At 43.8% G+C, this 21,476-nt stretch overlaps 1 protein-coding gene across 6 annotated transcripts in view; it reads right to left on the reverse strand.

The window, feature by feature from the left end:
• The window catches only part of Sgms1 (sphingomyelin synthase 1), a 257,314-nt gene that overhangs the window by 73,763 nt on the left and 162,075 nt on the right, over window positions 1-21,476 (reverse strand). For 5 of the 6 annotated variants that reach the window (XM_029537492.1, XM_029537483.1, XM_029537493.1 and 2 more), the window contains one exon: window positions 20,638-20,719. The gene's annotated coding sequence lies outside the window, so the exon portion shown is untranslated. Of the gene's footprint in view, window positions 1-9,186; window positions 9,521-20,637; window positions 20,720-21,476 lie in introns of those variants that run through there. The other variant, XM_021195013.2, reaches the window with a different exon arrangement.

Genomic DNA, 21,476 nt, shown 5'->3' on the forward strand with positions numbered 1-21,476 from the left:
TGTTTAGCAATACAAAAACCACACTAAAAATTCTGCAACTCATTAGTCATGAGTTGCTTTGATCAGGGGTTTCTGTAGCTATTGGTAGTTTGTACAATTTAGATGAGAAGTGACAGGGCCTGCTCGCTTGCCTTGAAAGCTTTCCTTACTCATGTGTGAGTCACTCACAGAACAGAGCCCTTCATGTACTTTGTGACTGGGCACCTAATGATAGTCTTCCCTTCTCAATATTTCTAAGTTATAACAAAAGGTAACAGTATTGGGATGGCCATCATATTGCTGTGTTGAGGACTGGATAGGAAGGGCACTCCTGGGGGAGACAAGCAAGGCAGGTGAAGCCAGCCCGGCTTAGAGGGGAGTCTTCTTGGATTCACCACAGCCCAAGGTGGGGCCCTAATTTTCTGTGCTAAACACAGTCCAAGTTGCACTGAGGTAAAAATGGCCACTGAATACTGTGAGAACCGTAAACTATAAGGCAGGTCACGATGGTACCTGCTGACTGGCAAGGGTGACAAGCTCCAGCTATAAGGATGTATACTTGGCATGGAGCAGCCATTCATGATGGAGTCCACCTGAATGGCCAGGCATGGCACCATGCGAGGTTAAGATACACCCTGTGGTGTTCAGGGAGAGCAGCAAGCCCACACTCCAAGTCAGGCTTTTTACCTAAGCGATCTGAACTCCAAAGCATATGGACAAGCCCACCATAAGTCAGATTGACAAAGGTCTAATAGTGCACCCTAGGACAAGATCATTTCTCTATGCACTGGCCAGACTGGCCTCTGAAAATTATATTCCTGGGGTTGAAGAAATAGCCTGACAGCTAACAGTATTATATGCTCTTCCAGAGGGCCTGGTTTAGTTATCAGCACCCACGCTGTAGCTCACAACCATTCCTAACTCCAGTTCCAGGGTGTATGACCCATGTTCTGGTCCCTTGGGCACTGTACACATGTGATGCATATATGCAGACAAAACATTCATACACATAAGATAATAAAATTTTAAAAAATTGTTAAATTGGTCTTCTACCTCAGATTCTAAGTCCTAACTCTTTTAATTTCTACTGACAGCTAGCTCCCTTCAGAGCCACAAGCCATTGGATTTCCACTTAACTCCACAGCTTCTCTGTGACCCATTCATTGCAGGCTTATTTTTACAGTTTCTTTCATTGAGCTCGTCCCCCAAGGTCAGATATGGGTAAGTGACCTGCCTCTTGGCCCTAGTATGGGACACACACACCAAAGGGTGGTAGGAACCAATCTTGTTCCAGGAAAAGGAAGCTTTGAGGAGTTCCAGAGATGGGGAAGAACTGCTTTGGGGGAGGGGGTGGGGGAGAATGTAAGCCACATCCTGTTGTGTTAAACTCTAAAACATACCTAGCCCTACAATGTAAGTAATGAGACACACTGCTCTGTTTTAACTGCTTTCACTCCTTCCATGACTAGAGTATGTTTTGCCTCTGCTCTGGGTAGTGCTTTCCCTAAAAATGGAAAGAAATCTATCATCATCTTTTTAGGCTAGGCAATCTAGAACTTGGGAGATTAACAGCAAATATTGCAGAAGTTGATGCCTTGGTCTCTGCCTACGTGTATGCAGCCTGCAAACACAAGAAGCATTACCATTATGGGGTAATTTCTAGTCCTGCATCCAAGAAAACAAAGGGATAAAATGTACCTAACATGGAGAAATCACCCTTACCCATTAGGTCTCAAAACCATTGGTGCTACCTAAAATTATAATTCCATTAGTCTTTTATTTATTTACTCTTAGCTTGTCTCATAATGTGGAGAGTAGAAAAACAACAACAACTGCATTCACAGTGCCTAAGCACAGACACTGGCAGTTTTTACAGGAGCGCAATCTCCAAGTTCAAAGTTCTCCTTGGCAAGACCTAGACTAAACTCACTAAACTCCTGGTTTATGATCCTGCAAGAAGGATTCTCTGAGAATAAGGGTTTGGGTTTTTTTGTTTTGTTTTGTTTTGTTTTTTCCAACCTCCAGACATCACGAGGCCATTTGAGGTGGAACACCACCAACACTTCTGTCGGATCAAGAGAACTAAGTGAACCTGAAGGATAACTGAACCAAAGGTGCACACAATCACAGTGCTTGGTCTCAGCTGTGAGCTCTGATGCCCAAGCCATTCCCATTGAGCATGTCACCCACTCCACGGCTGCTATGACCTCAGCTTGCCATCGTTCCTGGGGCAAATGAGTGTGAATTCTAACCCTGCTTCTGGGGTAGGCTCAAGTTCTGTATGTGAGGATGCTAACTGGTCCTTGGCTACTTTGTGGGCTCTTCTTTTCACCTTCCTAACACTAGATAGGAGAGAAAAAAGGATAGATGGGAAAGGAGGTATCTGACATTATCATTGTCATTAGCAACTGACACTACTTCCTGCTGGTTAGGGGTTTAGAGTTCCTGGGGCAAGTTTGATCTTTGCTGTCAGGATATCTAATTTCTGCCTCTCGGGACCCTAACGTTTATATACACTCTGAAAAGAGTCCCCAGAATTCCAAATATCACGAAGTCACAGACACTATCTGCAGCTGGCAAAATGATGCCCTGATAGAGCATGTGACAAATCATAGTCAGCTGTTGTGGACAATCTGAGGGAGCCCATATCCCATACCTGGGATTAAAACAAAACCATATTCTCATAATATTTGTTTTGTTTTGTTTTTCTTAAAAGAAACCAAAATTCTCACCTCATGAAGATTATACAATCTGGTTCTTTTGGTGTGAAAACTCATGTTTTCAATGCAGGTAATAGAGCATCCTCCTATGATCTAGAACAAACTGTAAAACTCCTTTGCACATAGACAGCAAGTGAATTTCTCAGCATCTGACCTCTATCAAAACTCACACTCTTAAGTAAAAACTACATGGGTAAATGCTCTTACAGGTAAGCTGCGAGCCACTACAGAGTGGACTGTGGGGTTTGATACAAAGAGAAGGGTCCAAGAAGAGTGGCCACACAGTGCCTCTGAACTTAGGATGACAGTGCTCATGTCTCTGCATGTACCCTGGCTGGGAATGCTGCTTACAGCTTAAGACACTGGGAAATATATTAAGAAACCACATAAAGAGGAGAACTACACTGCTTACCCACAAACACAAACTTATAGAAGAGTAATTCCCAAACATGCAAGCTCACCTCTTGGCAAGTTCTAGACTTAAATAAAGCAGGTGACTTTTGTTTTCCTCACAACCTTAAGGCATCCTTCCCCATTGTGAGTAACCCCCCCCCTCCCCAACTACTTCTTCCCTCTGTGTTTATTCTGGTCCTTTCCTGTCGGGTCAAAACTACAGCTCAGAAAACATCCATCTCTCTTAAATGCTTATGTCTGTCTGAGGCTAGACAATGGATGGCTCACTAAGAGCACATTCTGCTTTAGTAAAAGACCAGAGTTCCATTCTTAGCACCCACATGGCAGCTAACGACGACCACTGTCTATAATTTCACGTCCAAGGGATCTGACACACTCTGCTGACTTCTACAGGCACTGCATGCAAATGGTTCATAGACATGCATGCAGGCAAAACACCCATGTACATGAAAAAAAAAAGTTTAAAACCCTCTGCAATAAAACTAAGAATTCTTTCTTACTCGTGAGCTTTTTAAAAAGCCATGTTTCTTATGCATCCTCTTTCCAAATATCACATTTTAGTAAGCACTACCCAATTCCATTATCCTCTTCATGGAGACAAACAAACAATGTTATCATATACTGCTGTGTGGTGGTCTGAATAAGAATGACCCCCCCCCCAGGCTTATTTATTTGAATGCTTGGTCACTAGGGGGTGGCGCTACTTGAAAGGATTAGAAGGATTTGGAGGTTGGAGGAAGTGGTCACTAGTGGTCATCTCCCAGTCTATAGATCAGGATGTAGCATTCAACTACTCCAGTACCACACCTGTGTGCCACCAAGTTGTCTGCCATGATGATAATGGACCAAGCCTCTGAAACTATAAGCAAGTCTTCAATTACATGTTTTTTTTCTAAGAGTTGCCTTGGTCTTGGTGTCTCTTCACAGCAATAAAAGAGTAACTAAGATGGAAGTTGGTACTACGACAAAGTGGGGCACTGCTGCTACAGGCCTGGCCGTGCTGCTTGTTGGTAGAACATGGACTTCGAGGTTTTGAACTAAAACAGCAGTTGAAAGCTTGAAGAGGGCATTGGTGGGTTGGGGGTTCAATGGGCCACCCTAGTAGTAATATGGAAGATCAGGCTGCTGTGATGTAAACTATGGCAGCCTGGCCAAAAAATTTCAAGAGAGAAGACTATTAGTAAGTGGCCTAGACTTCTTATATTTTAGCAAAGAATATGTTTGCTTTTTGTCTTTGTCTTAAAAAGTTGCCAGAGGCTAAATTGAAGAGTTTTAGATTAATGGCAGAGAAGATTTCAAGACAACCTAGTATGGACTGTACCATACTACGTGGTTATTCAAACCACAAAGCAGCTACACTGGTGAGCAGAGATTCAAGTATAGGTTTAGCTTATTTCCAAACCACTACCGTAGATTCCTCTAGAGAAGGGGCAAATGCTATTTGACCATGGAACCAATGATTTAAAAAAAAAAAAAAATCAACCTTGTAGACACATGCAGATTTTAGAACATACTAAATCTCAAAGGCTTTCTCACTAAACATTCTTTCAGCTAGCTGGTGATTCTGCCCAAGCAAAAACAGCTATTCCAATTTCACAAACACAGCAAGCATTCAACTGTGAAGCCGGGATTTTTCAACCCTGTATTACTGACAGATTGGACAGGGCAGTCCTTGTCATGGAACCATCCTGTGCCTGTAAGATGGATAGCAGCATGCTTGGCTCTACTCATCCCCAGTCACGACAGCAAAAACTATGTTCAGACGTTATCATATATCCTCTAGAGGGTAACACTGGTCTCTAAGGAGAACTCCAGTCAGTTGACCAAATTGCACAAAGAAAATCTGTACTAAATTCAGGAACTAGTCTGCTACACCCTAAATCAGTACATATTCCTCTTAAAACCAAGCTATAGCTCTTCACTGGCAAGCACATGTAACACCAGAGGGCACATACAGAATTTGGTGCAGGCTACCTATCTACATCTTTCTATTAAACAAGCAACATCTTAACTAGCTTCTTGACAGTGAGCATGCTCAGTGTCCTTGAACCACTGGTCAAATGATTACAGACTGCACTGCGCACACTGGATGTCGATTTAAATGCAAACCCAGGACAAGCTACCCTTTGCTCGAGCAGTCCTGTGAAAGCAAAAGAGGCCACGGCCACAGCCACAGTGAATCGCCAAGGGTAGGGCATGACGTTTGGCTACAGCTCTGCAGCACTTCTCCAGAGAATTTTCAACTTTAATCCTTCAGTGTCTTTGACCTCTAATGCGGTAAGGATTCTTCTATTTCTGTTTTGTGACTAAGGGAATGGAGGCCCAAGGTGTTCAGTAAATCATCCAAGAACTGGTTCCCTGGTCCAGAGTCCCAGTTCTTTACTGTTAGCTGCAGTGAATCCAAGAACTACGGAAACAGCATCTTCCATATTCCACCTCTAGCAATCTGAGCACCCCAGCTTTATCAAGTCATGTCCATCAGGATTGCTGCTTCAGTCTAACACCACTGTCCTCTCGACCAGCTCACATAACCATAGCGTTATCCAACCCACATTTTCCCTCTTGGATAGAGAACACACGGCACTTTAAATGGTGTACTAAGGCTGACATGCCACACCTATGTCATTGTCCTGAAATACCTGCCTGACGCCTCCATTAAGAAGTGAGGTAATGAACACAAGTTCTTTAGCAAGCACATGTCCGATACTGAGATGCTGAGGGTCACACCATGAAGCCCTGGCTGGCCCTGAGCTCCAGATGGGCTTGCTTCTGCTTTGTAGGGAGTAAGCTTACCGGCATGGGCTAACACCCCAGCGCTCATCACTGCCTTTCTATGTGATACCCACTCACCTTTTAAAAAACATATTTTACAATTCTGTTAAGACAACACCACACGCTCTGGTCCAATGCCTTTAGAACTGACCATCTACCTGCTTTTGAAAACCTACTTTCTGACATCCTTCTTTACTGTGATTGTTCTAAGATTATTCCCATGCAGTTAGACCATCACACTGGCATATTCTGTTTGTGAGTTCTTTTCTTGTGGGTTTGTTGTTGTTGTTGCTTGCTTGTTTGTTTTGGTGCAAGGAGTGACTAAAATCCTCATGGGTGCTCTGAAAATGCTCTATCCCTGAGCTACACCCTCAAGCCCTGGTATTCGCTTTCAACACCCTGGAGCATAACTGTCACTTCAAACAGCTAGGATGTAGAGATCAGAGGAGGTGGCCAAGGCATTCTTGGCTGGAGAGGTGGGGAGTTCCAAGTAAGACAGATGGAAAAGGTGATGAGGTGGGGGTGAGTTGGACTAGATGCCCCAGTGGGTCTTCCAGGAAGGTGGCATTGTTTTCCTGCATCACGGTGTGCTTGCAGAAGGCCACCTCTGCTGAGAGACACTGCACCTTGCCCATTTTCTAACATTAAATCTTATCCACTCCCATGTCCTTTCCCTCATTATTCCCCCTTTAAAGTTATCTGTATTGTTCTTAATTATGTATATGGGGGCATAAGTGCAGATGCCCTTGGAAGCTAGGGGCACTGGATCTCCCAGGGGATGGAGTTACGGATGGTTATAAGCTGCCTGGCACGGGTGCTGGAACTCAGGAACTCTACAAACACAGTACGTACTCTCAGCCAGTGAGTATGCACGGAGCTGTCATTCTGGCCCCTACCTCATCATTTGAAAAAGCAAGTTTCACACTAAACGAAGGACCAACCTAACTTGAAAACTATTCCCACCAGGCATATCAAACGTTACAGGTGTGCTCTTATGAAAGGGCATCTCCTGGAAAGCCCAGGATCCAGTGTTTGGCTTCACACTTGGAGAGACCCAGTGTGCACTTCCTGAGGAGCAGGAAACACAAATTCAGAGCTAAAGAGCTTCCGGAAGAAAAAAAAAAGTCAACAAAGATCGATAGCCCTGAGGCAGCCACATGAATCAAACCACCCATCAAGAGTCTCCTGCTTGCTCAGTTAATATTTGAAAACCTCAAGCTTCCTGAGTAAATATATTGTTCTGTGAACTTTGAGACTCAGGCACGGGGGCACCAAGGACCTTTTAGATCGCTTGGAAAATCTGTTTCAAACCAAAATTATCCTGGGGACCATTTCACATAAGGAAATCTGGCACTGTTTGACAGCTATTAGAACCACAGGGGTAAATAACAAATGCTTGATGGTGACTTCTAACAAAGAGAGTAACTATCCAAGTCTTAAAATACAACGCAGGGGTAATTCACCTCCCTCTTAGCCACTGTGAAAATCAGTGGGTAGAGTGGGAGGATGGGGTGATGCAAACTATCTCAATTGTTGAGATAAAGGATCACCCCTAGGTGTCCAGGCTTTGTAACAACCAATAGATGAGATGGACCATCTTGATTTAATTATGCCTTTAGATTTTAGATGTTTAAAAGTCAACAAGTTATTTTCCCATTTCCCATTCACCACCTAAGGGGGCCTTCCAAGCGCCAGCAGTTGTTACCTTTCACCCAGACACTGGATCAGTGTAAGGCAGCACAGCTGGCTTAACCATTAGCCCAGCAGCCTGCAGAAGGGGCTGGATGCTCAGAGGCTAACTAATGTCTCCAATCAGCAACAAGTAGTCTTAATATTCCACTTCGAAGTGATTTCTTTCTAGAGAAGTCTCCTTTAGAGACCTAAACAAGGTCAGCTCCACTGACTGGAAGCAAATGTCTACCTTCGTAGATGCAGAAGTACAGAGATAATGTTCCTGGCTTAATTCACATTCTCAACCACGTGTCAGTTTTAAAATGACCCTGTTATTGCCTATGCCATCAGAACGCCGAGTGCCTGCCTATCTGGTACACACTAACTCCACTTCCAATAGCATCTCTGTTGGTTTGTATATTTCCTTTAAAAAAAAAAAAAAATCAAAAGATATTTTCCAGCCCACCACCTTCCCAAGCCACAGCAAGATAAGAAACTTTCTTGTAACCCGGAGGCTGAGAGATCTAGCTCCATGAGAGGCCCTAGATCCAATGGCCACCTCCAAGAAATAAAATAAAAATCAATGTGCACAATACAAATAAATTTGCTGACCAGATTTTTTTTTAAAGACGCTTACCAACTTTGTTTTTACATAAATTTAAAACCGACATGACCAAATATTTGAGATTTAGCTTAACTGGCAGGATGCATCACAGGGGAGACCTTGGGATGTATCCCCAGGAACACACACAGTGACTCAAACAGGCTAAAAGTAGAATACAAATTTGCCCCATTCATGAAAACCGCTCAGATTTCTGTTGAGGACAACTCAAGTAACAACACACAGCAAAAAGAAAGGAGAACAAAAGCAACCCTCATGCATTCGTGGTTATTTTCACTAGAGCAATAACCCTGTAGCACTAAGGGAAGCAGCAGCCTTCAGAGTAAACACTGTCTAGAAAACACAGGCAGCACGTGCTTGCCCTGGCACCTTGTACGGAGCTCAGTCACCAGCTCCTGCGAAACGTTTTTTGGCTGGAGAGGTGAGTTTGGAGACGCCAGGGCCAAGAAGTGGGAGTGGGTGGGCAGGGGAGCAGGGTGGNGGGGGGGAGGGTATAGGGGACATTCGGGATAGCATTTTTAATGTAAATGAAGAAAATATCTAATAAAATAAGTTAAAAAAACAACAACAACAACAAAAAAAACCTCAGCACCCAAGCCGTAAATACAGTCTCACCTTTCAGAAACCTACTCTCGGGAAGTCCGACAACCCCGAACTGAAACCACTTGTATGCGGGTTGGAACTTCAAGGCTAGTAGCATCACACCGCATTTGGCACATTTGTTGATCTGCCTGCCTTGCCTGCCCTACCGAGTCAGAACCACAGTCCCAGCAACCGCACTGCCACTAGGCAGTATCTAGTTTAGCACTGAAGCCCATCTAGTAAGCCATTCCCTTGACATCGCTTGGCGGAGGAAATCCCACTGGTGATCACAGAGAGCTTTGTGGAAGCCAAGCGCGGCTTGCTCCTTGCCTACTTTTCCTGGAGTCCCACCATCTGGCGCTGCTACAACGCATCACCCCGGAGAATATTTTAACGAACTGCCTTCCCACAAAGAGCCACACGTACCTCTCCTCGCAAAGGCAGCTCCTGGAAAGTTCCTGACAAGTTTACGCGGGGCTCTGCGTGCAGCCAGCCAGCGGTTGGGAGTGGCCAGCTGTCCCCACAGACCACCTCTGGGAAGCACAGCCAGGCGCAGAGGACACTCAAGGGGCTACAGGAGCAAGGCCCGCGCGCCTCGGGCTGCACAGGGTTTTTGGAATGTAGGGCGTGGCCCTCTGCTACAGCTAATGAAGTGAGTCAGCCCCCGAGCAAGCCTAACCAATAAGCGCCTTCACTGTTGGTTAAGGCGGAACCTTCCTTTCTTGATTTGGGACGAGTTTAACAGCCTTCCACAGCCCCCACCCCAGTCTAAGCTTTTAAGAACTTGAGCAGTTCTAAAGTTTAAGAAACTTTTCTGAAGCCAGGATTAATGGGTTTCTGCTGGTACAAATTCCTGAAGTGAGGCTGTACTGGATGCAAAGCGCTCTGAGACTCCTTCAAAGCAGCCTTGAGAGCTGACCAGCAATTTAATGATCTGCAATGAGCCCTGGAACTTTCCCACCTAACAGAGGTGGCCAGATTATAGGTGACCCTCCATGCAAGGCACTTAGCACCATGCTCTGCAGAGCAGACACTCAGGCAAGCTGAGTCTTGAATCTGGAACTCCTTGGTTGTAGACAGTCATAGACTGGGCAGAGCTTGGTGACAGAGACCCAGTTAGTCCAGAGGTAGGAGCAGGAGGCTTGCCTGGGCAATCTAGGAAGACTGACTCAAATGTTTAAAGAGGTTTTGTTTGGTTGGTTTTTGTTTTCTTTTTTAAGGGGGGAGGCAGGGCTAAATGTGGCTGCGTGAGGAATACTGGCTTAACATACACCTGGGGTCCCACCCCATAAACTGAAAAGGAAAGAAATCTTAAGTGAATAAACTGGCTTTTAATTAAACATTTTTTTATACTAAAAGTACACAGACTTTTAGAACTGAAACAGTTGTTGGTGTTGTATGTTCTGAGTCTCTTAAATCACGAGAAACATAGGCGTATAGTTTAAGTTTCTTGCACTTGATATTATATAATTAAAAGAAAAGGATTACTAGGAAAAAAAGAATCTTAAAGGAATGATTTTATTTAGGACAAAATTAAATACACTTAAACACAAATAAATTAAACATTCTCTCTAGATATTGTGGCTTAAACATCATATTTTAATAAAAACATTTAAAAGAAACTTTAAACAGTTGAAATTTGACAAATTATAGGAGATTGCAGAACTCTCAATTCCCCGGGTCCTGATCTATTAAATGTGAATTAATCACTAATACCGATGGAGTTTCTGATGGGAAGAGAGGTGTTTTATTGGTTATTACTGTGTGTGCTTGCATGTGTGTGTGATTGAGCACAGGTGTGTAGGTCAGAGGCCAGCTTCATGCAGTCTTCTCTCTTCCCACCTTTATGTGGCTCCAAGGATTGGACCTGGGTCATCAGGCTTGCATGGAGAAGCCATGTTTCAGCTCAAGAAATTTGTTTTTAAGGTACAGATTATTACTTCTTAGGTTTAGAGAAGATCTCTTGGGTTTAATACACACTCTCCCCGCCCCCCTGTCTCTCTCTGTTGGTCTCTCTGCCTGCCTGCCTGTCTGTCTGTCTGTCTGTCTCGGTATGGTATGGTATGGTATGGTATGGTATGGTATGGTATGGTATGGTATATACATAGACACAAGCCCATGCATGGTTATAGGTATGTTTATGCATGGAGGCAGAGGGAAATCTTGGGTGTCTTTCCTCAGGTACATCCCTTTTTAGTTGGTCTGCATTTTGAGACAAGGTCTTTCATTGGCCTGAATTCCCTAGTTAGTTGGAAGTCTCAGGGATATGTGTCTTCAGTTCCGCAGTGCTGTGATTTAAGTGTGCACCACCTTGTCCAGCTCCCCCGAATATTTGTTCCTTTGCTTGTTTGTTTGTTTGTTGGGGGGCAGAGGTACTACAGCACCTCTGTGGAAGTTAGAGACAACATATAGGAGTCAGCTCTCTTTTTTCTCCATACGGTTTCCTAGAGATCAAACTCGGGTTTATCAGGCTTGGCCTCCAAGAGCCCTTACTTAAGCCCTTATGACAACCTAGGCTCTAGTGTTTGGCCTTTTTTAGGTGTGTTCTAGGATTTTAACTCAAGACCTTCTGGACAGACAGCAAACACAGCAAGCTCTTTACAGGCTGAGCTGTTTCCCCAGATCTCCTTGTGAATCATTAGAGCCAGTCATCCCACAGTCCCAAGATTTCTTCAAAATGACAGGGAGCTAACAACAAGATCTGAATGAGATTGGGCCTTCCGAAACTGCTGCTCTTTTCTAAGAACCCTGGACCACGAATGGAGAAGCACCCTGCCTAGCCTGGGCTCTACCAATTGGCCAGAACAGCTTCATCTCTCTGTGGTTCTCTGCCAATTCAACTGGGAATAACAAACTGGAATGAGAAAACAAAATTGGGCAAAGGGGCAGAAGCAGGATAGGCCTTCTTCTTATATCTAGCAACATGAAGGAGAGCCTGATGTGAAAGTTCCCCTACACTTTCCATAGAGCTAACTCCCAAACCCTTGAAACTAACTTCTGGAAGCCTCCGCACACCACCGCCACATCCTAGCAACTGTCTTAGCAGCACGCATGACAGGAAGCTTTCCCATTGTGCCTGGACCAATTCCATTCGTGGTTCAAACATTGGTCCCTTGGGCCAGAGTCCCTGGGGTTGGATGCTGTCCAGCTGCTATTCTGGGTAGAAGGCCCCTCCCCCAGAGCCTTCTGACACATCACCACCATGACAGGGAAATGTCAAAGTTCAGCATGTCATCAAGTCTGAAGCCTTTCCTCTCTCGATCTCTGAGCTGTTACTTCAGAGGTGATAAAGAAGAAAATCTTCTCCTTACAGGAGATGTTCAGCCAGTTTAAGTGTATTTTTAAAAGTATTGATTTATTTTTAATTTAGAAAACTACTGCTATCGATTGTACTATGTGAGCTATGTGGGTTGTGCATTATATACTAGCATAGTATATACCAGGGAGTACTTGGTTGCTATAGCGAGCTTGCCGGTTAGAGCAGATGTTCCACCCAGGAAGAAGAAAACCTTCCTAAATGCCATCAGCTACAGTCAGAGCTCAAAGAATGTAAAGACATTCTCCACAGCCTTCATGCCCCAGAACCAAGGCCACTACTATTGATATAGTTAGGGTAGACTTTCAAGAAGAAAGGGCTAAATATTTCTAGGCCTTTGTTACCTACAGTGACAACACAAAGTGCAAAGCTTCCCAATATATGTTTAAGGGGAAAAGCCCCTCAGAATCAGGCTTCTACCCCATGGAACTCAGCCTCTACACTAGATTGACAGAGAACCCATTGCTGTGTTCAGGGCACTTTCCTGGGCACTAGGCACACAGTCACCGCCATGTCTGTCCCACATTGGGCTGTCTGACCTTCCCAAACTCCCAGTGCAGATCCTCTAGGCCTTTTTCTCCCAGAACTCCTTCACTTGCCCAAACCCTAAAGATCCCTCTTGTCCTCTCTTTTGCTCCAAGGGGAACAGACATCATTCATAAGTCGTGCCTTCCTTCCCTGTGAGCTCCCTACCCTCTTTCCTACCAGGTAAGACTGCATCTGAGGCTCAGAGTTGTTATGTCCCTAAGACCTTAGCAGATCCTAAATAGTCACTGTTGTTGATCCTATGCTGCTTACGTTATATAACAAACACAACAGAGAAAAGAAAACTTGGCTAATGTATCAAGAACAAACAACTATTACAGTTTTTTAAACCAGCTGGCAAACAGGACCCAAGTGTCAAATGTATGTCTTCGTTCTTTATGACATGTTCCAACAATATAGAGGGCTTCTCAGGAAGTAAATCCAGTACTTCATGAAAGGAAGGGAAGTTTACACAACATTGTGTGGCATCAACTCCCAGTTCCCCTAACACTAGCCTACTGAAGAGAGAGTGACAGTCAGTCAGTCAGTCTAGCTTCCTTCCAGGAAGAAACATGTACACGTTTGTTGATTTGCCAAAGCACTGATATCTTCTTTCATATAAATCTCTCATTGTGTTTATACTTCTCTGTTTACCTACTTACACATACCGTAAGATGATGTTTGAATGCTTTAATCAAAAGTCATGTGACATTTGTATTAAAGCAAGCACCTAGAGTCATTGCCACACATACAGGCAGAAGTTTAATTAGTGTCAGTACATGTCTGCTTTTGTGACAGGTGGAAATAAACACTGCCACTATTCCCGAAAAGGTATGCCAGAAACCAGATGCCCTATTATCCAATTAAATGTTTCATGGCTGCGATCCCTGACAAAGGGCACTGATAAATATTCTAAATATAAACAACCAAGAGAGGCAATCAGGATTCTTTAGTATGTGTGTAACAGACACAGCAGCTGCCGCAGCATTGGCCATGCATCAAGGTGGGATGGATGGATGTACAGAATGAGAATCACAGGCAACAGGAACGCCTGATGCAGCTTCCCTGGGCCTTAGGACCCATGTGCGATGAACTCTTCCTGGTCAAGAGATCCCTTGTAATCTACCTTCCACTCAACCACTATCACGGCCACTATGAGGACTGTTCCACTTTTTAGAGTTATAGTTTTAAAATTCTCAACAAAGGGGCTGGAGAGATGGCTCAGTGGTTAAGAGCACTGACTACTCCTCCAGAGGTTCTGAGTTCAATTCCCAGCAACCACATGGTGACTCACAACCATCTGTAATGGGGATCTCATGACCTCTTCTGGTGTGTCTGAAGACAGCAACAGTGTACTACTCACATATATGAAATAAATGAATCTTTAAAAAAAAAATCTCAACAAAGATTTTTTTTACAACTTTTAGTCATGGCCATGTATCTATGACATACTGGTTACAAGCAGATTATCTAGTTAGATTAGTGGGAGGAGTGAATTCCACAAGAAGACAGTGAGTTCACTTCCTAGAATTGGGACTCAGGAATACATATCGGCATCTAGCAGAAAATTCCACTCTACACCTAATGTGAAGGCTGATCCAGGCATTTCTCTGCCTGGTTATAAGCTGCATTTTAAACATTCGGTAAAGGTCTAGTGTTAGTGGACTTTTACCTAGCTGTTGACACCATGTCCAGAATCTAATAGATGCTGCCATTTCTGAGCTGTTCTTAATAGCTCATTTGACTCAGGACTGATCAGGAATTCAACATCAATAATATTTTTAATACAGTACTCAGACTTCATTCAAAACATAGAAAATGCATCTGGAATTCTATCCAGAACAAAAACCCAAGCTCGATTTAATTCACTTATGGTGCACCTTGTTATGGTGGGGACCTTTATCTTGTACACATGATTTTAGACTTACTCTTATCTACTACACTGCAAGATAGTTTATAACATTTAAAACATCGAGAACACGCAAGCAGTACCCTCGTAAGAAACGAACTCCACCAATACTGAATTCCCCAGTCTAAAGCGTTTTAATAGAAACATTGAGATTTTAAAATTGATACTGATTTTGGGGAGACTGTCAGGTCTGCCATCATACACAAGATGGCTAGAGTCAGTAGTACAAACGGTAAAATGTTGAATTTTTTAACTGGTCCTCGAGTATTTAATACATTCAAAAGGATTTATTTATAGTATCTGTTATGGAAAATTATATTAAAATCAACACCCACACAGCCACCACACGTAAGAAGCAGCCATTTAGAAAGGAACCTGACAGTTCTCTATGTTCCTCTTCCTGTCTGAGGTTGACATGGTTTCTTGTCTTGAAAACTTTACAAGACTTGGGTCTAAGAAATGCCTTTAATGATAAAGGAGGGATGGTGGTTCATGCCTGTATTCTTAGTACTCGGGAGCCTGAGGGCAGTGGGCCACTGCAATTTGAAAGCCAGCTTAGGCTACCTAATAAAACATGGTTTTAAAAAGAAAACTAAAATAAGGGGGCTAGAGAGATGTCTCAGCTGTTATAAGCATTACTGCTCTTGCAGAAGACCTGAGTTCTACTCTTAGCATCCCTATTGGGTGACTCTTAACTGCTTCTAAACTCCATAGGATCCAATGCCCTGTCTGGCTTCCACAAGCATACACTCACATGCACAAACCTGCACAGGCACACACGGACATTCACATACGATTAAGAATAAAAATCAAATCTTCAAAATAGCCAAAGTATGCAAACAGATAAATCCATGGTCCGGGTCTTCTGAAAGCATAGTACAGAGGCAGTCAGAAGTCATGGAACATAACAGCAGTGCGCAGGTTACTTTCATACCAACTTTACACAGCCAGAGTTATCTGAATGAAGGGAGCCTCCATTGAGAAAAATGCTTCCATGAGAGTCTACTGTAGGTCATTTTTAATTAGTGATTGATGGGGGAGGACCCAGCCCACTGTGGGTGGTGCCATTCCCAGGCTGGTGGTCCTGGGTTCTACAGGAAAGCTGGTTGAGCAAGCTACTGGAAGCAGTAAGCCAGTAAGCAGCACCCTGTCCATGGCCTCTGCATCAGCTCCTACCTCTAGGTTCCCACCCTTCTTGAGTTCCTGTCCTGGCTTCCTCTGATGATGAACTATGATCTGGAAGTGTAAGTCTAAACCCTTTCCTCCCTGACTGGCTTTTGGCCCTGATGTTTCTTATTTATTTATTTATTTATTTATTTATTTATTTATTATTAGGGTTTCTCTGTGTAGCTCTGGCTGTCCTGGAACTCACTCTGTAGACCAGGCTGGCCTCGAACTCAGAAATCTGCCTGCCTCTGCCTCCCAAGTGCTGGGATTAAAGGTGTGTGCCACCACAGCCCGGCTTGGCCATGATGTTTCATTACAGCAATAGAAACCCTAACTAAGAAAACCATGGAATTCAGTCCTGAAGAAACCAGAACCTAAATGGTACCATGTCAAACCCAGAGACTGGTAGTGAGACAAGCTTTTACTGAAATGTTAAAATGGCAGCTCATGTCTGGACACACCACACCAGGCCAAAGCAGTTCCACGTGTTAGAGGTTTATTAGAGACAAAGAGAGGAAAGAGAGAAAGACAAGGGGAAAGGGGTTGAAGGTGGGAAGGGTCTGCCTTTTATTTAGGCTGTGACATAACCTGTTCGCAGGTATATGTGGGAAGTGGACTCTGGGAAGGTATGTGGTTGTCATGGCAACAGGTGTCACCTATGTGTGACATTCTTGAGTTTGGAACCTACCTGCCAAACTGGTCTGTTGGTACCAACAATTATAGCTCCTGCATTTATAGCTCTTGAGTTCACGCACCAGGCCAGGACTAGTTACTGGAAATATTAAAGTCCACCAAATATCCCTGACATGGTGTCAGGGCAAGAGATGGGTGTCTGGAGAGGTTAACTCCAAATTACCCAAATTAAGGTATTAATAAGCCAAGACCAACTGGTTCTCGCAGGCCATAAAACGACAAAGGAAAGAGGCATCTCAAAGGCCAATAATGAACTTTAATTAACACATCACCCATCATGGAAAAGTGAGAAAATAACCAGAGGGAAAAACAGAAATCAAAGGAAACAATCCACTAATGAAGGGCTTAACTTTGTTTGCAACTGTACGTTGAACAATTTATATGACAGCAGATATAAATTAACATGTCATCAGTGAAATTAAAAGACAAGGCATGTACACAAGCAAGTGAGCAAGTCAATACAAATTGTCTAAGTGAAAAACTACACACTTACACCTACCTTATACACACTGAACGAGATCGCAGTGCACACTGAGGAAGAGGCCGTTAACCCGATTAACGGAAAGCAATGGCACCTGAAACCAGAGGCCAGTGCGCAGGAAAGGGCAGTCATCCCAAGACAGTTCCCAACGTACTGATCTGGAGTTGTCCTCAAGTGCAGGACACTGTCTACTTCTTGATGGGAGGGTAGCATATGCATTATGGTCTGAGGTTCCTGAAGCTGGCCCCACAGGTCAGAATACCTTGACACTGGCAATGTTATACATATGCTTAAAGAAGAGAAGGGAGGCAGACTCTTCTTGATTGATCTTCTATTTTATCTAAATGTCTCATTTGAGCTGGTGATAGCCAAAGAATGTTAGCAACTACTGAGGGTGGAAAGGGGTGGGGGGACACTCTCTCAAGAAGCAAACTAGAGCACCTTATTTTAATTAGCAGTCCTACATTTCTGTGAGAATTTGTGCTGATCATGTAAACTTGCAGATTCTGTCTCATTCCATCCTCACCATCATTGGCATGTGATCCCAAGATTGACCCAAACTCCCAGGGGTGCCTCAACTAGTACTTCGAAGCTGATGAGTTTTTAATTTAATAACTTCCACATTTTTGCACTTCTTTCTCATCAGGAACACTAACTCTCAGAGTTTAGATAGAGACATTTATTAGTACCCAGAAAACTCCTGATTCCCATAGAGCTGCAACAGGAGCTCAGCTGAAGATCACACACACCTAGCAGATCTTGCCACTGTACACTGATACTTGGGATGCTTGGAGACCACAGAAGGGCAATCCTGAGAGATAATGAAACAAATCAACTCTTTTATCTGTGAAACACTTTATTGTTAACGCCTGTGATTTCTTTCTGTTACAAAGACCCCCCAGTCCTGAGGAAGCCCTGCGTGGTAATTCACATTCCAGGGATCTCTCTCTGGTTTGAACCATAAGCTCCCACATGAAATAGACAAGAATGATTTTTGGAATAATCCACTAATCCTCAGGCTCACTGTGGACTGTAAATGCCTTTTAGGAGGAAATAAGAGAAATGAACGTTTTAAGATTATGTAAGTCTGATTCAGGTTATCCCAGGTTTTTTTCTTTTTTCTTTTTTTAACAGCTTAATAACAAGTGTTTTGAAAGCTAGGTGGCAGAGACTTAGAATAAAAACAACCAGCCCAGTCTCCACGGTTACTTAGCAATTCTAGGCTCCAATTATTCCTTTCTAAAGGGCAAGTGAGAGAAACTGAAAAAGAAAGTGTTTCCAGAAGAAACGCTGCCCATCCCGTCCTGGTCTGCTCCTTTTCCTATCTGACTCCCTATGAGAGTTCATAATTGAGCCAAGGTGAACGTGAAGCCATCTACCTGATTTCTCTCTGGAAGCAATTTACGTTCCATTAACACTGAATTTCTGAATCAAGAGCAAAACCTTATGCAGTATACAAAGGTGCTCGGCCTGCTTGAGCCTGGAGCTGTCACAGAAAGGGGAGGGATAAGAAAGGAGAAAGCTAGGGAGTTGCTGGGACCTGTCTCCAAGAATTGTCACAGAGCAGCCAGAAGACACAGGGATGCCAGGGGTCAGCCAATCACTGACCTCAGCATTCAAGAATGCCAGTGAGACCCCTGATAACAGAGGCTTGAGCCCCAAATGAGGCTTAGCCTTGACCTTGCACTCCAGAAGCCATGTGGTCATGAGAATGTGGATTTTACCAAACCTTGCTGTCACCAGCCAAGACAGGAACCACAGGACTGGGCTTTGCCGTGCCTTTTCAGCAGGAGCCCTCGTGTGTGTGTGTGTGTGTGTGTGTGTGTGTGTGTGTGTGTGTGTGTGTGCCAGCTCGCACCTCATAGCAGACCTAAGCTTGGTTCCTAGCATCCCCTGCAGGCGCTCACACCTGCCTATCATTCCAGCTTCAGGGACTCCAGAGCCCTCCTCTGGCCTCCATGGGCACAAACACAGACACACCCAGACAGATAAGCAAGAGTAAAACAAATTCTTTAAAAATTACATAAACTTGACATTTTTAAAAATTACACCAAAAATAAAAATAATGAATACTTGAAATGAATTATGTCCTGACTATTTTACCATTAGCTGGTTTCCTGGTACTGGTTGGGACTGTGTCTGATTCACAGAAAAGCATATAATGGGGTGCATGTCACTTTCAAACCCACTTTTGGTGGCTTCTATGGGATAGGCTAAAATCAACCACAGTAGAAGTGTTTATAAACACAAGAAGCCCACAGACACTGGAAGCCATCCTGGCAGAGCCACAGTGCTGACACATACTTAACTTATCAGCATCCTTTCACACAGGTGTCATGTTTGAGCTGGCCCATCTTTTGAAAGGCTTATAAATTGTAAATCACAATACCAAGTAAACCCACAGAAAGCACCTGCACTATTGTGTACCTGTGGCGCACATTAGCTCTACCACACAGATGAATGAGCAGAGGTAGCACAAGAGCATGTGGATCTAGAAATGCCTGACTAAATCGTCTGAGGTCTCCTCTGCCACACGCACTACAGTGCCACTGTCACAGTGAACTGAAAACCTGCCAAATGTATCCGTCAGATAACTAACCATGGTTCAGAGTGATAGCACTGTGTGACGCCCATGCTCCCAAAGCAGCTGAGAACTGGAGGTGGTAAAGGAGGCCCTTTAAGACTCAAAGTTCTAGAGAGAAGCTTATTAAAACTCAGGAAATAAACAACTCAGAAGCCCCTAGGAGTTCTGGAAATGGACTGGATGCCCTAGGTCCATCCCTCTCCCAAGATTATACAGGCAGCAAGGGCTGCTGAGGAGGCCCAGGCAATTGTCAAGTTGCCTGAAAGTCAAGCAGAGAGCTCTGGGGTCCCATGTTTTGAGAACCATGGACCACACTGCGATGGGCTTTCAGGGATGTAGCTGTAGCTGCCTTTGACACATCCCTGCTCCCATATGTAAGCCCTCAGCCACATCTCTGTAGGTAACCCCAATAAATGCTTTGGTTCACAAAGTGTGACTTCCATAGTGTTCTTACTTTGGTCTGTAGGATCTGTCATTGGTTTCCTACTAAGCTTGTGTCACGTCTCTCCAGGGATAGTAACACACAATGGAGAGGGAAGTGTCTCAGGCCACGGATCAAATGTTACTCATCCAGCAATTCTGCTCCTAATTATGTGCCTACAAAAGCTACCTAAGGAAGTGGACTCTAGGGACCCCTGAAAGCAAGGTTATCTGTGTTTTCCAGGGGCCATTCCTACTTTAACTGCTGACCTAGGACAAGGAATCCTCCAGCCACTTGCCATTCTTGTTCTGTCCACCAGACCTGATACACTCAACTAAAAATGACATATTCTACAGAGAAAGTTTCACACATTAACCAACCTTCTCAGCTGTTTCAATCCTGCTCTGAAGTTTCTAGATATTTACTTTAAATTTGTCTTAATCTTTTTTTTTAAATTTTATGTGTGGTGGCTGCATACATCTGTGTGTGCACTATGTGCGTGCAGTGACTGCAGAGGCCAGAAAAGACTCTTAGGTCCCCAGTAGCTGGAGTTACAGCAAGTGATAACCGCCCTGTGGGTGCTGGGAATTGAATCTGAGTCCCCTGGAAGAGCAGCCAGTGCTCTCGACCCCTGGGCCAACATTTCACCCTAATACCGACTTTTAAAAATATGTTTACACACTTAAGTCACTTGATTGCACTATCCTTTTACTATGACATCTTAAGCACCATTCATGCAGTCATTTAAAGAATGCCAAAGAGTTAGCAAAATTTTACTTACGGATTATTTTAAAAAGACTCTTCTCATCTTGGCTTCCTGCAAGACACTAGCTTCTCCACGTGTTCCAGTAGGTCTCCATTACCTGTTACCAGGTGGAAGAATCTCATTAGTTGTAGGGTCTTTACAAATAACCTCTATCAAATGTACCTCACAAGTAACAATAAAAACAACACAACCCCAATGGTCCAAAAGTCTCCCACTTACTAATCACAGGAATACCCCTCCCCCAGCCTCATTTCTTCATTTCTAAATGAGCATTAAATATCCCTTACTGTCTTTGTGGTCTGTGTGGGAGTGATAAGGGCATGGTCAGCATCCTTTGATCCAACAAAGGTGTTGCCTTGGCAACAGGGACATTCAACACTTAGCAATCACAAATCCTTTATTGCCCAAGATTGAGTTCATCAAATCCTGGAGATGTGTTCATGATCGCCCAAGAATGGATTGTGCTCAGCAAAGTGCTCAGTGTTCGTTTGTTTGTTCTAAGAGGAAATCACTCAGAACAGTATTTCATATCCGTTTTTAAATTGTGAAACAGGTAGGGTCACAAACTAGGAATAGGATGTTTGTTTTCTTCTTCTCACATGGAAACATCACATCCTGGAAACATCCCATTTGTCCCCAATAGAATGCAACCATTGGTCACTTTATGTGGAGCACATGTGGCTCTGGGTAGATGACATTGACAGACAGGTCCCTGAGTTAACTTTCCTAGCTCAGATCAGAGAGAAGGACAAGAAAGCCAACATGCTTCTGTCCATATGGTGCTGCCACAGTCACTGACATGCTTCTGTCCATATGGCACAGCCACAGTCCCTGACATGCTTCTGTCCATATGG

This window comes from Mus pahari, chromosome 1 (genome assembly GCF_900095145.1).
Source record: "Mus pahari chromosome 1, PAHARI_EIJ_v1.1, whole genome shotgun sequence".
In the NCBI taxonomy this organism is placed as follows: domain Eukaryota; kingdom Metazoa; phylum Chordata; class Mammalia; order Rodentia; family Muridae; genus Mus; species Mus pahari.